This window comes from Phascolarctos cinereus, unplaced genomic scaffold, assembly GCF_003287225.1.
Source record: "Phascolarctos cinereus isolate Bilbo 61053 unplaced genomic scaffold, phaCin_HiC Scaffold_2;HRSCAF=192, whole genome shotgun sequence".
In the NCBI taxonomy this organism is placed as follows: Eukaryota; Metazoa; Chordata; class Mammalia; order Diprotodontia; family Phascolarctidae; genus Phascolarctos; species Phascolarctos cinereus.
The window spans coordinates 119,425,489-119,440,834 of record NW_027555625.1 but is presented as its reverse complement, the minus strand read 5'-3'; the positions used below and the strand labels follow the sequence as shown (position 1 = coordinate 119,440,834).

General features: G+C 39.0%; 1 pseudogene; it reads left to right on the top strand.

The window, feature by feature from the left end:
• Nucleotides 1-10,308: 10,308 nt before the first annotated feature.
• LOC110207544 (dnaJ homolog subfamily B member 6 pseudogene) lies at nt 10,309-11,724 on the top strand (annotated as a pseudogene).
• The last annotated feature ends 3,622 nt before the right edge of the window (nt 11,725-15,346 follow it).

Genomic DNA, 15,346 nt, shown 5'->3' with positions numbered 1-15,346 from the left:
ACTTCCTGTCCAGGCAAAAAATACCCAGAGCTGAGGAAGTATTTTGCCATCCAGGGCTGTTTCATCCTTTGTGCTTGCATCTCTGGTACCTAGCACATGGCATGCATTTAATAAATACTTGTTGATTGATTCAATTAAACTTCTATAACGTTTATAAATATTAACTATTATTTCCAGTCCTTTGAGGTTCACAAAGTACTTTTCTTTGTCAGAACCCCTGAGATAGCTGGTTCAAGTACTGTTTTATTGTCCCTATTTTATCGATTAGAACACTGAGACTCAGAAAGATGGTGGTGGAAAGAACATTAGATTTGGGGGGAAAGGAGAGAAGAGAATCTGTGACAGGGTCTTGGGGGACACCACAGTTAGGGCACAAGCGGATGCTGACCTAGCGAAGGAGACCGAGGGGCAATGGTCAGGTGGGTAGGAAGACAACCGGGAGAGGACACTATCACAACAACCCGGAGAGGGGAGAGAGAGAAAACAGGGATCCAGGAGGGGTAGTGGGAAATGCTCTTGCAGCCCACTTGAAGAGACCATTTCCTTTTAGGTTTCCTAGTATCTACCTTAATCTGTATTATTTGCCCAATTTTGGCCTTATTGCTTGCTAGCAAATATGTTTGCTAGCTATCTGTAATTGTCTTTTGGATAATAACTATTTGGTGGGAGGGAGCCAAGCTGGCCAAGAATAGGCTAACCATTACTCTCTCAGTGTAGGGTGGAACTGGTTGCCACCAAGAGTGACCAGGGAAAGCAGCTTTTGCTCTGAACCCCCAAAAGAACTTCATACTACTAGACTCCAAACATCAAGTGGGTAGGAGAGTAATATCATTCTAGCCCTGAACCTCACTTGGACTTAGGAGAGTAGAGGAGCCATTCTCAATCATGGCTACCCTCTTACTCTACACAGTGGAGACCAATGGGGCTTTCCATACCGTCCTCTTGTCTGTTTAAATATATCCTGGCAACAGGCCACTTGCATACCAAGGGCCTAGGGTATAAACCAAGGGTGGGGAACCTGAAGCCTCGAGGCCACATGTGGCCCTCTAGGTCCTCAAGCCCCCTTTAGACTGATTCCAAACTTCACAGAATTTTTGAAATTTGTGAATTCAAATTTCACAGGTTTCCCCACAACTGGAAACTCTTAAGCCTGCCAATCTACATTCCATTTCCATTTACTTTGTAAACACTTTATGTTTATTTATCTGTATATATCTCTGTGTGTCTATGCATGTGTACATATGTATATGTGTATGTATACATATTGTGTTGTTGTTAAGTTGTTTCATTCATGTCCAACTCTTCATGACCCCAGTTGGGGTTTTCTTGGCAAAGATGCTGGAGTGGTTTGCCATTTCCTTCTCCAGCTCATTTTCCATATGAGGAAAGTGAGGCAAACAGAGTTAAATGACTTGCCCATGGTCACACAGCTAGTAAGGGTCTGAGGTCAGATTTGAACTCAGGAGAATGAATTTTCTTGTCTGCAGGCCAGGTTCTCTATTCCCTTTACCACCTACTTCGTGCATATACATATACCTGTACACATACACATACACAATATGTGTACACATACATACATTGATACATACAAACACAAAAATACATATATGCACATATGCATACACAAGTGTGTGTGGTTGTTCTCTTTTGTTCTTGAAGAGGACCAAAATGACATTACAGTCTTAGAGTCAAGTTACAATGTGTTGAATGTGGCTGATCAGAACAATATGAGCTCAGAAGGTTCCACCACAGGTTGGGCACAAATAGTCCATATGAGCATTTGGAGTGGAGGTGTCTCTGAATTTGCACATCTCTCATTTCTCTTGAGCTACTGCAATTCTTCTTTGGTCACAGAGCACAGCACCTTCTTTGATGAGAGCACACCATGCCAGTCAGTCCTTTACCAGTGTCTCCCATATCACACAATCAATTCCAAAGGTCTTCAGAGATACTTGAGCATGTCTTTGTATCTATTCTTCTGACCTCCACGTGACTGCTTGCCTTGTGTGAGTTTTCCGTAAAACAGTCTTTTAGGCAAATGAATGTTTGGCATTTGAACAACATGGGCAGCCCATCTATATGTGTGTGTGTGTGTATACACAACATACACAGGATTTATATTGTTATGTATTTATTATTATATGTATGTATATATGTGCACATGTATAAATACGTGAATATTGTCTTCCCCCAATAGAATGTGAACTCTTTGAGGGTAGGGACCATTTCTTCATTGTTCTTCATATATATAAAATACATAATTTACATATATGTGTGTAACACACACATTGCATCCCCCCAATAGAATGTGAACTCCTTGAGGGCGGGGACTATTTCTTCATTGTTTTTATATCCCAACTGTCTAGCAAAGTCCCTTGCATATAATAGATGTTTAATAAATATTTGTTGAATTGAATTGAGATTACTTCTTCTCTGGGTCTCAGTGAAGGTTTGCATTATCTTGAGAATCTCTTGGGGCAGCTAGATGGTGCAGTAGCTCTGGAGTCAGGAGGACCTGAGTTCAAATCCAGCCTCAGACAGATAACACTTACTAGCTAGGTGACTCTGGGCAAGTCACTTAACCCCACTGCCTAGCAAAAATAAAATAAAATAAAAATCTCTTCCAGCTCTAAAAATCATGACTTGCCCAAGGGGATACAGCTAGGAAATAACAAGGCTGAGATTCAATCCTAGGTTTTATGGAAATTTTTTCCATGTTACTATTCCAATCTTTAAAAACAATGGTTCATTACAAAATGAAAAACATTCCATTATCACAAAATAAGATCATCTCCATAGGCCTTCTTTCTTATTCTTCTATCACCTCTTTTTTTTTAGCTCAGCCACCTGGAATATAGTAACTGGTTTTTACTTTTAGGTTTATAAAGATATTATCTCATTTTACCTTCGCAACAACCCTGGGAGGTTGATGCTGTTATCCCCATTTTACAGATGAAGAAACTGAGGCAGACAGAAGTTAAGTGTCTTGCCCAGGGTCACACAGCTAAGAAGTGTCTGAGGCCAGCCCATAGTAGGGCAGTAGTGGTCACCAGCAAGGGGGAGCGCTCCTTGGTACCCCTTCTCTGTTCCTCACTTGAAGTCCCAGTGAAAAAGTTACATACAGTTCACAATTCCAGAATAAGGATAAAAGCTGTTTCTCCCTTTTTACAGCAACAGAGTGGGACAGTGTGTGAGCTTAGCATGGGCTGAGGAGACAGTGTTTGGCTCTCAGCTCATCAGAGTGGTGGACCCCAGTAGAAGCAGTGTGGGGCCCAGAGGCAAGGACAAGTAAAATGGTCCCCAGAGGCATGAGTATGGGTCTCAGAAGTGGCAGAGTGGAATTGACACAGATGGGTCCATTGTAATCCTCTACTGCTGGCAATCTAGAACTGATAAAGTACTTCCATGTTGCTGCCAGTAGGGTACCCAGTGGTCAATAGACAATTTCTTGCCATGGAGGGCTTAGAGGACTAAAGGATGGAAATTTTGGGAGATGCCCTGTTTTCTGGTCAGAAGGGAAAGATGAAATTGTCTACCTAGCCCAAATGGAACTTGCCGGCAGGCTTTCAGCAAAAACCTCTAATGGGGCAAAGATTCAGGATCTCCTTCCTCCTTCCTTACCAGCTGACTTCCAGGTAGAGTAAATCCTGACTAATGAGACAGGGATGCTGAATTGGGATGGTACAGGATAAGTCTGGGCATTGATCTTGGCAGTGAGATGAAATGCATGCATTAACTACCTCACTACTGTAAAGTTAAAAATTGATTTTAATTCTATTTTGCTAAAACTTAACCTAGATTTAATATTCCCTCAACGTTCCTTTCCCTAGTAGACTTCCACCCACCACTCAAGTCCTGGAGAAACTTGCCTAAAGGTCAAGTTTTTGTCCTGTAATTACCTCCACCTTTGTAACCTCACCCATCACCCTCTTTCCAAAACAACTTCATTAACTTAAAAGGTCAAATCTCATCAATTCAAACTATTGTAGAAATTCTAGTGGCCTGGGAACCTTTGTCTTGTGACTCCAATCATGAATCCAAAATCCAGAATCCAGTGTTGGCTGAGGTTAAGAGGGTTTCAGAAGGAGAGGTCCAAATGATGTAATCTTAATTCTGATTATATCATCGATAGCCAATCAAAAGAAAACTCCTATGTTCCTATGTCATTTTGCTAATTGTTGTAAAAGACCCTATCAGCTCTCACTCAAAGTCTTTAGTCATTGAGAGATTCCATTGACCCAATTTATTGGTTACTGTTAGCCTAACTAATAAATAGATCTTGCTGGGACTTTGTCTCTCAGTTTACCTTAATTTTCAAATGTAACACTACAAATGATCTGGAATGAGGATTAGTGAGTATTCTAGAAGTGTCATTGTCTACTCAGTGACCCTGAGGTTCTTAGTGCTGCTTCTCTTTTTTACACTGAGATTACAATTACAATTACATTACAAGAGCCACTGTGTACTGCAATGATTTAGCATCAGCTAGCATATGGACTAAACAGTTAAGATCCACGACTATCCTCCTAAAGGGGGAGGTAAAGCTTGGGATTCCTGGTCTTTAACCCTCTCTATATTCTATCACTTTCAGGTGGATGCTATGTTGATTATTGTCTTTTTTCTATTATGCTGGGGTTTTTGGTTTTGTTTTGTTTTCCTCTTCCAATATTGCCAGTACTGGGCTTCTTGCATCTCTAAAGTTATCCAGTGACAACCCTGAGGATACTGAGTGGTGGAGGATTCTAAGGACCTTGCCACTAAGGGGCGGCATGTTGTGGGAATAATAGCTACCATACATAGACCACACCAGTTTTTCCTTAAAAGATATTGAAACTATCATTGAGATTTGATTGGTCCAGGGACCTAAAGCTCAAACCATTGATATTTTTTATGACACAATAATATTCCATTACATTTACATACCATGATTTGTTAGCCATCCTCCAACTAATGGGTAAACACATTGTTTCTAGTTCTTTGCTATAACAAAAATTGCTAGTATAAATATTTTTGTATATATAGGGTCTATTCCCTCTTTCTTTGATCTCTTTGGGGCATCAGCCTTGAGGTGGTATCACTGGTAAAGGGTATGAACAGTTCCATAAATTTTGGAGTATAGTTCCAAATAGCTTTCCAGAATGTCTGGACATTCACAGTTCCACAAATAGTTCTTTAATGTGCCTATCCTTCCAACAATCCCTCCAACAATTGTCGTTTTCCCTTTTTGTCCTCTTTGACAATCCGATGGGCATGAATTGGAATCTCAGAGTTATTTCAATTTGCATTTCTCTCATAATTAGTGATATGGAGCATTTGTTTATGTGGCTCTTGATTGCTTGCCTTTCTCCATTTGATGACTGCCTGTTCCTTTCCTTTGACTATTTCTCTATTGGAGAAATGGCTTTTGTTCACATATATCATTTTAGTTTTTTATTCTGAATTTAAAGCCAGAAAATAATATTTCTACATACACAGCAGAATATAGAAAAGAATTGTAGATGAAACCCTGTATCTTCACTTCGTACCATATATTTTAAAAAATACATAAAAAATATACATTTCTTTCAAAACTATCCTGCTTGTCTGTACTTGTGTCTGAACTTCTATTCTCTTCTTTGCATTTAGAAAAAATTTAATTTTTTTCTTGATTTAAACAACAACAAAAAGAGCATTTCCACATACACGTTAGAACATAAAAGAGGAGTGGATATGAATCTCTTTGAAATTCTACTTCATACCGTTTGCTTTTTAAAAAACAGTATATAATAATTACACGTGTTGCTTGCAAAACAGCCCTACTTGACTGTGCTTCCTTCTGAATTTTTTTCTTGTTCCCTTCTTTAAAAAAAAGTTTCAATGACCCTCTTTTTTTGTTATTGCTATTGTTAACCTCCCTTCATTCCTTCAAACACCCTCCCAATTAAAAACTGAGAAAAAGGGTGAAAAAGCCCTTGTAACAAATAAGCATAGTCAATAAAAACAAATCCATGCGGTGACCATGTTCAGAAATATATTTCTCTTCCTGCATATTGAGTCCCTCAGCTTTCTGTGAGGAAGTGGGGCAACATTCCCTGGAGACAGTTGATCATTGTGTTGATAAGGGTTGTTATGTCTTTCCAGGTTGTTTTTCTTTACAATGGTATTCTTGGATAAATTGTTCCTAGTAGTTCTGCTTACTTCACTCTGCCTCAATTCATATTGTCCAGTATTCTCTGAAATCATCTTTTTTTGGTCATTTCTTCTGAAGTAATAATATTCCATTACATTTATATACTACAGTTTGTTTAGCCATTCCCCAATTGATAGATACTCCTTTGAATTATAGTTCTTTAGGTTTTTTTTTTCTATTTTTAATCTCCCCTTCAAGATGCATTTGTTTGCAACTCTTTCTTCCTGGGTAATATCTCTTCTTTTAACTATATCCCCTAATGCCCCATCTCTTTCCTTCTTGAATTTAATGTATTTCTACATGGAACTGTTGTGGAGAATGGATATATGTTTGTTCAACCCTCCTTTGTCCGTTTCAGAAAAGAAGGAAATTCATGTGATATCTGCTTTCCCTCACCCTTCCTCCACATTTATATAGTCTTTTTCTCACCAACCCTAATCATGAGAAATGCCAAATTCTACCCCCTTCTTCCTTTTTTCTATATGAGTGTATTTTTTTTACCCTCCCTTTTCTTTCCCTCTTTTACAAATTCTCAGAATAAAACCAACCACTTCCAGCTCCTCTGTTTTTTTCTTATTTAACTTCTTCAACACACTTTGAAGACATGGAGGTTCTCTAGGGGCTTTCCTTAGGGAGTTTCTTTCAGGAATTAATTGATGAATTCTTTTTTCATTTTGCCCTCTAGTTTAAAAGATTTAGGCAGTTTTTTATCTGTGATTTCTTGGAATATACATAGTGTCCAAGTTTTCTTTTGGTAACCATGGTTTTCAGGAAGTCTGGTAGTTCTTAAATTATCTTCCACAGATCAGTTTTCTAGGTCAGTTGTTTTTTAAATTAGATATATCACATTTTTCCTGTTATCACAATCTTTTTTTCCTAAATTTTTTTTTTTTGCTATCTCATAGTCATTGATTTCTATTTATTCTATTCTAGTTTTCAGGTTGTCCATTTCTGGGGTAAAGCTTACCATTTTGTTCTCTAATTATTCTCCTATTTCTTTCCTCTTTTTATTTCATTTTCATATCTTACTTGATTTGTCCTTGTGTGAAATCCATTTTTTTTTCCTTTGAGTTTCTCCTTGTAGTTCTTATGGAGTAACTCTTTCCTTTGAGTGGAAATCTAGATGTAAAATACTTTTTCATGATTGATGTCTTCCTTTGTTTACACCTTTCTCCTGATTTAGTTCCTGAACTGGAGCTTTGTGACAAGGCCAGATTCTACCTGTTTCTGCACTTTTGGGGTACAGTTACTTGCCATTCTTAGACAGTCTCATTCTATGTACCTTGAGTTCTTATACTGACCAGGGTTAAATCTCCTGAGAGAAGAGACAGGTATCCAGTGTTCATTGAGGGTAAGAGTACTGGATCTTCAGGGTTAAATCTTTGAGGGTAAGAGTACTGGATCTTCAGGACAATTTATGACAGTCAAAATAGAGTGCTAGGGACCTCAGTGCCCCCAGACCTCTCTTCTGTCCTTTTCTGACCTCGGAAGCTCCAGAGAAGCTGTACCACCAAGTAGACCACCAAGGTGGTCTCTACTATTCTGAAGATTCTGAGACTTTTGGGTAGGTGGCTCCATTCTTGCTGCTTTCGGATGTATTTCCCTTTAGGTTATACATGACTGGGCGGTTTGCCTGTGTAAGCATTGGCATTATTGTCTGTCTCTTTTCCTGTTGCCTATGGGCTTCTGGCAGTCAGGCTACAAGAATTTATTCAGTGTTCTTTTTGTGCTGGACACTGCTTTTGGCTGACATTTTGTGCAATTCTGTCATAGAAAAGAATTCACTGTGGCTTTCCATTTAATGTATTGATCATATATATTTTTTTCAGTCTGATGTGAGTTTGAGGTTTTTGTTGGAATAGGTGTGTGGGACCTGGGTGTTCTGCCTCTGTTAAGGCCTCCATGTTGATCAGAAGTTGTGCTTACTTTATTTTTTAGAGCTTCTGCTCCATGTTGCCATTCCAAATACACTAAGAATTTATTTTCAGTTTAAGTATCTGCATATATCATTTGACCTTTCAATTTAAACCATAAATATAAAATGTTCAGTTAGAAATATTTCTGAAATTTAACTTAAAGAAGGTAATTCAGGAACTCCTGCCCATCCTAAAATTATGCTTTCTGCTATTTGTTATGAATTCATTAAATTCATGCAAAACTATTCCTCTGCTGCTTTCTCATCCTGGAACTCCCCTCAAGGCCTGAGACCTTTTTGCCCTGGAATATCCAACCACTTTAACAACCTTCTCACCCTGAAATATTCTTCTATAAGACCTGCTCCCTTCTTTCATTGATTAAGTTTCTTTTGGAAACTCCATTCTGTTTAGGAATCCTGGATGGACAGTCTTCATTTCCCTTTCAGCTCTGCTCTTGACTTCTGCATTTCAAAAGCATGCCCCTACTCCTGGTATCTTCATCTCCCCTATCCCCTACATTTTCCAGCTCTTTTTTATGTATTAATGTCCCCCATTAGAATATAAGCTCCTTGAGGGCAGGGACTGTATTCCTTTTTGCTTGTATTTTTATTACCATGATTTAGCAAAGGGCCTGGCACATAGCACTTAGAAAATGCTTGTTTTCTTTCTTCTTCATCTATGAAAATAGCTAGTGAATGATTGAATTGTGTTTCGCTGGAAGAAATAAAAATGAGAAATGTGCAGGACCCTGAGATCAGGACATGGTTGGTGCTGCTACCTGAGAGGAGAGGCAGGTATCCAGTGTTCATTGGCTTTGGGAAGAATTTGTCATTTCAGCTTTGCCAAGGAGAAGGGAGCTAAGGGTAGGCAATGAAGAGCACAGGGTTAGAAACAAAGCAGAAGCTCCATTTGGGAGAATGGAGGGAATCTTTAAGAAGAGATTGTGAAGGTGTAGTCTCACGGTTTGGGGCTTAGCCAATTTAAGTGAAGACAGTTTATCTACCAAAGGCATGACAATCCAATGGGGAGATTTTCTTTAGGCAAATCAACTGGAAATGGAGAGGACAGGTGGAGGAGAAGAGCAATCAGACAGAAAGCTTCACGGGGCAGCTCCTTTGATATCCAGCAAGTTGGATAAGGGCATCACAGAGCCTGAAACCAGGAACAGAGTTTTGTTGAGGTCATTTGAGGAAAGGTCTTTTTCATCCTGACAAGGAATGGGGAGGACTGTGAACTCTCACACCCAGAGCTGAAGGCTAAGGAAGTAGCTTTGAAAATCTGAGGCATTCCCACAAAACCTTGCCAGATGGATTTCATCAGCTAGCCAGGTAGAACCAAGATAATATCAGGACAAGGCTTGGTAGAAGAAAGTGAAAGAACAAGAAGTAAGGTCTCATTTCCTTATAGATCATATATGGGATTAAAAAAGAAATCTGTTACTCCCCAATGCCATCTCCCCTACCCCTAAACCTCAATAAAACTTTTCCTTGTAAGAAATAATAGTGATAATAATAATAGTAATAACAACTAGAACTTATATAGCACTATAAGGATTACAAATAATTGTATATATCTTAATTCATATGATCCTTACAACCACCCTGTGAGGTATCTTATCCCCATTTTACAGATAAGGAAACAGAGGTATATGGAGTTAAAATGACTTGACCAGAGTTACAAATCTAGTAACTATATGGGGCAGGACTGGAACTCAGATCTTCCTGATTCCAAGTCCTTCACTCTTTCTACTGTACCTCCTAGTTCACTCACTAGGCAATGAACAAAACAGAATTATACACTAGCCATATCTGACTATGTATACCTCATTCCATAACTATAGTCCACCTCATCTCTGTCAGATATGTTTCACCATGAGTCCTATGATGCCAAGGTTGATCACTGCATGGATCAGAGTTCTTATATCTTTCAATACTGTTTTCCTGTAAATTTTTGTGGTCATTGCTGGAATTGTTCTCTTAATTCTGCTCACTTTGAGAGTCGCTGCTGCTGCTGCCGCTGCCAGCAGCAGCAGCGCAGGAGCCAAGAGGAATCCATGGGCCTTGCCACTCAGCCCCACCTCCTCCCTGCTGCCAGCTGCCAACCCCCTTGGAAATTGGGATTGTGTTTGCCCATCTCCTTTTTGATTTTTCAGAGATCACTGAAGGTGGTTCAGAGGAGCAATAATAAGGTTGTAAAGGATTTGTTCCAACAAACTATTAAAACATGGTGGATTACTGTGAAGTTCTAGGTGTGCAGAGACATGCCTCACCCAAGGATATTAAGGAGGCATATCATAAATTGGCACTTAAGTGGCACCTGGATAAAATCCTGAAAATAAAGAAGAAAAAGGAGATTCAAACAAGTAGCTGAGGCATATGAGGTGTTATCAGATGCCAAAAAACAAACAAATAAACAAAAAAATCGGACAACTATGACAAATATGGAAAAGAAGGATTAAATGGTGGAGGTGGAGGAGGTGGAAGTCATTTTGATAATCCATTTGAATATAGATTTACATTCCAGAACCCAGATGATGTCTTCAGGGAATTTTTTTTGGTGTAAGGGACCCATTTTCACTTGACTTCTTTGAAGATCCATTTGAGGACTTTTTTGGAAATCAAAGAGTGACTTGTGGAAACAGAAGCAGAAGTGCAGCCCCCTTTTTCCTCTGCCTTTGCTGGATTTCCAGGTTTTGGAAATGGACTTTCTTCATTTGATACAGGATTTACTTCATTTGGTTTAGTGGGACACTATTCTCTTCTACGTCACTTGGTGGTAGTGGGATGGGTAACTCCAGATCCGTGTCAACTATGACTAAAATAGTAAATGGCAGAAAAATCACTAGAAAGAGAACCATTGAGAATGGTCAAGAAAGAGTAGAAGCTGAAGATGATGGCCCGCTAAAGTTCTTAACAATAAGTAGTGTAGAAGATGAAGACGCCTTTGCGGAGGAGTGCAGCTGCAGAGGACAAATGCCTTGCCTTTCCAATCCAATGCCGTTCTCAGAAGATGAATCAGCCTGCTCCCTCCAAACCTGTGCCTCAAAATATTTCTGTGGAGGAGGAGCAGGATAAATCTCAGGTGAGCAGCGGCTGGGAGTCCCCCATATCCTTAGCAGGACACAAAGAAGGTGGCAAGAGGAAGAAACAGAAACAGAGAGAAGAGAAGAAGAAAAAGGTGACCAAAGGGAACTGTGAAAGCGGGCTTGTCAGCCGCACCAGTGCCTTTTCACCAAATGATCCTATACAATTTGAACACATCCCTGTGTGTGTGTATGTGTGTGTGTGTGTGGTTTTAGTTGTACACATTGTTAGCCAGAAGACAGCTTGTGTTTTCATATTGTACTGCAATTGCACTATCAGTTTCTCGTGAGACTCCAGACATTTTAATGAGGGGTTGTCAGATTAGGCAGGTGAGAAGACTGCCAGGTTAGCGATTGGTGGTTTGGGAATGTGTGTTGTGTGGGCGATTTGGAAGAGTGTAGATGTTTTTACCTTGTGTCCTTCCCCTATGGGGGCTAAGTGCCACTCTAGCAAGGGTTTTCCTCTGGGGCTACTGTTAAACCTCTGTCTCACTCTTTTCATCCATGCACCTCTCATACAGACTGTTGCAACAGAACCCTGCAAGCCAGAGCCCTAATGAACCTAAATGGTGGTAGGGATGTACTCTAGAAAGATCTACCAAGTGACCCCTTTTCCCTAATGCAGGTAGAACATACGCTTCTCAGCAAGATAATTAAAGATGGCATAATTTAAGAAAACTGTAATACTGTGAGCTAGGCATTGAATCACGAAGAAGGTATTTTCTCTTAAGTAGAACAGAACCCGGCCTGGGTCTACATGTTTCTAGGCCTCTGGCTTTGTCCCATCATAGATATTGCCAGGTGACCCGTGAATTTTACCCCAAGGTAAAATCATTCCTTCCTTCCATTCATTATGACCTTAGTCACCAAACTCTCCAAACCGTCCAAATTCGGCTTTAAAATTCTGGAGATTTTTGGAGTGTATGTGATGCAGAATCTCATCCAAATTCTACGTTTAAGTTCTGTTTATTTTTGAGGAGAGGGGTGATGCAGAATCTGTTCTTTATTTTATTATGTTTATGAGATTCCCTTTCAGTGGATGTACTGATTCTGCCCCCATAATCCTTGTTCCAAGATGATAGTTTGCTCTTCTCATGTAGGGTCATGACGAGGGGAAGGAATAAGCTAGTTTAAAGTGACATCTGCTATCTTGAATGAATAGGCTGAGCTGACTTTCAGTTTGCAAACATTCTAAAAAAAAATCATTTCTTTGGAATCTGGCAGGATCACTTTCCAGCTCCCTGTAATTATTTCATTTGCATGACCTTATTGCTCCTTAAACCTTTTTTTTCCCCTTTGAACACTGACCAGAATCTTTGTATTGCCTTGATTCTTTGCATGTTCCTTGGCAATGAATTCCTCTTTTCCTCTTAACACCAGGGCCTCTGGGTCACACTTGTTTGTTCTTTTGTGTCTTCGAGACGTAGTCATTGTAAAATCTTTGATGTGTCTGGGGAAAATAAAAAGCTAGCAGCTTCCACCTAGTGCTGTCGAAGGCCCAGCTTTCTTTGGTAAAATGCAGCATGTCAATATACTGTAACTCCGTACCAAGCATCGGGATGCCAGAATGCAAATGTAGTTCCTGCTTGTATGAAACGATTGTTAAAATCATGTTTTAAGGGCCACTTATCAGAGGTGGGGGGAGAGGGGAGGGAAGGAGGATAGGTTAATTTAGAACCCTGGGGTGGCTTAGTATTTATGCTTCTCATGAAAACTGTAACCTTAATAAACATTGATTCTTTCCTTCATATGCAGGATATTTTAGGTGCTACATATGTAAAACATGAAGATTTAGCATTGCCCTTCTGTTGGTCACTTGATAAGTACCATTAAATTGTTTGTGCTCTGTTACTAATGTTTAAACATAAAAGCAATTCTCTTAAAAAAAATTCTGCTGACTTTGCTCAGCATCAGTTCATACAAGTCTTTCAAGATTTCTCAAGTTAGGCAGGTGAGAAGACTGCCAGGTTAGTGATTTGTGGTTCGGTGATGTGTGTTGTGTTGGCAATTTGGAAGAGCATAAATGTTTTTACCTTGTGTCCTTCCCCTATTGGGGGGGGGGCAAGAAATTGAAATTGAAACCATCCATTCATCATTTCTGACAGCACAATAGTATTCCATTGCATTCATATACCATAATTTACTCAACAATTCCTTAATTGGTAGGTACCCTATTTTACTTTATTTCTTATTTTTTCAAATAACATTTATCTTGTTCTGCCTACTAATTCGCCCCATATACACTGGGGGGAAAATCCAAAAAACAAAACCCTTGTAATAATATGCATAATCAATCAAAATAAATAACTACATAATTTGTGTCTAAAAGATCTGTCTCACTCTGTATCTTGGATTCATCTCCTCTCTGACAGGAGGTGAGTAGCAAAGTTCATTATCAGTCCTCTGGAATCACAGTTAATCATTGTACTAATCAGAGTTTTAAAGTCTTTCAAAGTTGTTGGTCTTTACAATGTTGTTTCTGTTGTATAAGTTGTTCCCCAGGTTGTGCTCTCTTCACTCTGAATCAGTTCGTACACTTTCCCAGATTTCTCTGAAACACTCTCTTTCATCATTTCTTACAGCACAATAATATTCCACCACATATACTATAACTTATTCAATTATTCCCTAATTGATAGGCACCCCCTTAGTTTCCAGTTCTTTGCCATTATGAAAAGAGCCCCTATAAATACATATATATATATATGTTGATATATGTGCACATATGTATGTATTTGTGTATATATACATATGTATATATATATGTATGTATTTGTGTATATATACATATGTATATATATATATATATGCATATATATATATATATACATATGTATATATATATATTAGCATATAGGCCCTTTTCCTCTTTCTTAGCCTTAGTAATGGTGGGGCTTTGTAAAGGGGTATACAGTTTAGTTTTTTGGCCATAATTCAAAATTGCTTTCTAGACTAGCCGGGTCCATCAACAACTCGTGCATTTATATGGTTATTTTCCCATACCTTCCCTAGTATTTTCCTTTTTTTTTGCCAATCTGATGGGTATGAAGTAGAACCTCAGAGTTTCTGATTTGCATTTCTCTAATAATTAGTGGTCTGGATAATTTTTTCATGTGTTTGTTGATAGCCTGTACTTTATCCTTTGACAACTGCCTGTTCATATTCTATCAATTGGGGAATAATTCTTATTCTTATAAATTTAAATCAGTTCCTTACATGTCTTGAAAATAAGACTATTCTCAGAGAAACTCACTTCAAAGATTTTCCCAGTTACCTATTTTTCTTCAATTTTAGCTGCATTAGTTTTATTTATATAAACCTTTTATATTTTATGTAATTAAATTGTCCTTTTTATCTTTGATCATTCTTTTTATCCCTTGCTACATCATGAACTTTTCTCCTATCCACAAATCTGAAAAGTAATTGTTCTTTGTTTATTTAGTGTGGTTATGATGTCCTATTCGTATCTTTTGACCAACATCCCTCATTTTAAATAGTCAATCTCCCCTCTTAGATCAACTGAATCTCAGAGCTCAAGGAAGAGATACTAGAGGTAATTGGTATTAATATGTTATCAAGGTTTTTTTTTTTTAATGAGTTATCCCTGATGGAATTTAAAGGCAGCTGAGCATTGGCTGGCTGAAGATGGGTCACACTCTTGGTGGCCTTTAAAAAAGCCAAGCTTGTCAGACCTGCATTCATTCAAGAGAGGGATCAGCTTTGTGGACCATGACCACAGAGAATACTATGTGGTTGTCCTTGTCTTTTCTCCCATCAGCATCTTGTAGAAGAGCCAGTAACCCCTGGAGGGAGATACCACATCCAACTCTGGAGTGGGAGACACATAGAGATTCAGGAGAAGGAAACAAAGAGGGTGCTTTCTGGCAGCAGAGAAGAGAGAGGACTGAATTTAAGAGCGCTAACCATGGTAGCTGAGATTTGAGGTATGGATAAGTGCGGACCCAAGGATACAGTAATCCACTCAATAGAAACACTGTGGCCAGGGGAAGTAGCATGAGGATAGGTGTGAAAAGAAATTAGGTCCCTACAGTACAAAATGGGTAAATTGCCTTGGTCACATTAGTTCCTGAAGTGTGTGTCTCACCACTAGAATACTATACATTTCTGTCTACTCTTCCCGTGGATACTGGGTATATTTGTGGAAGAGTGTGCTCAGGT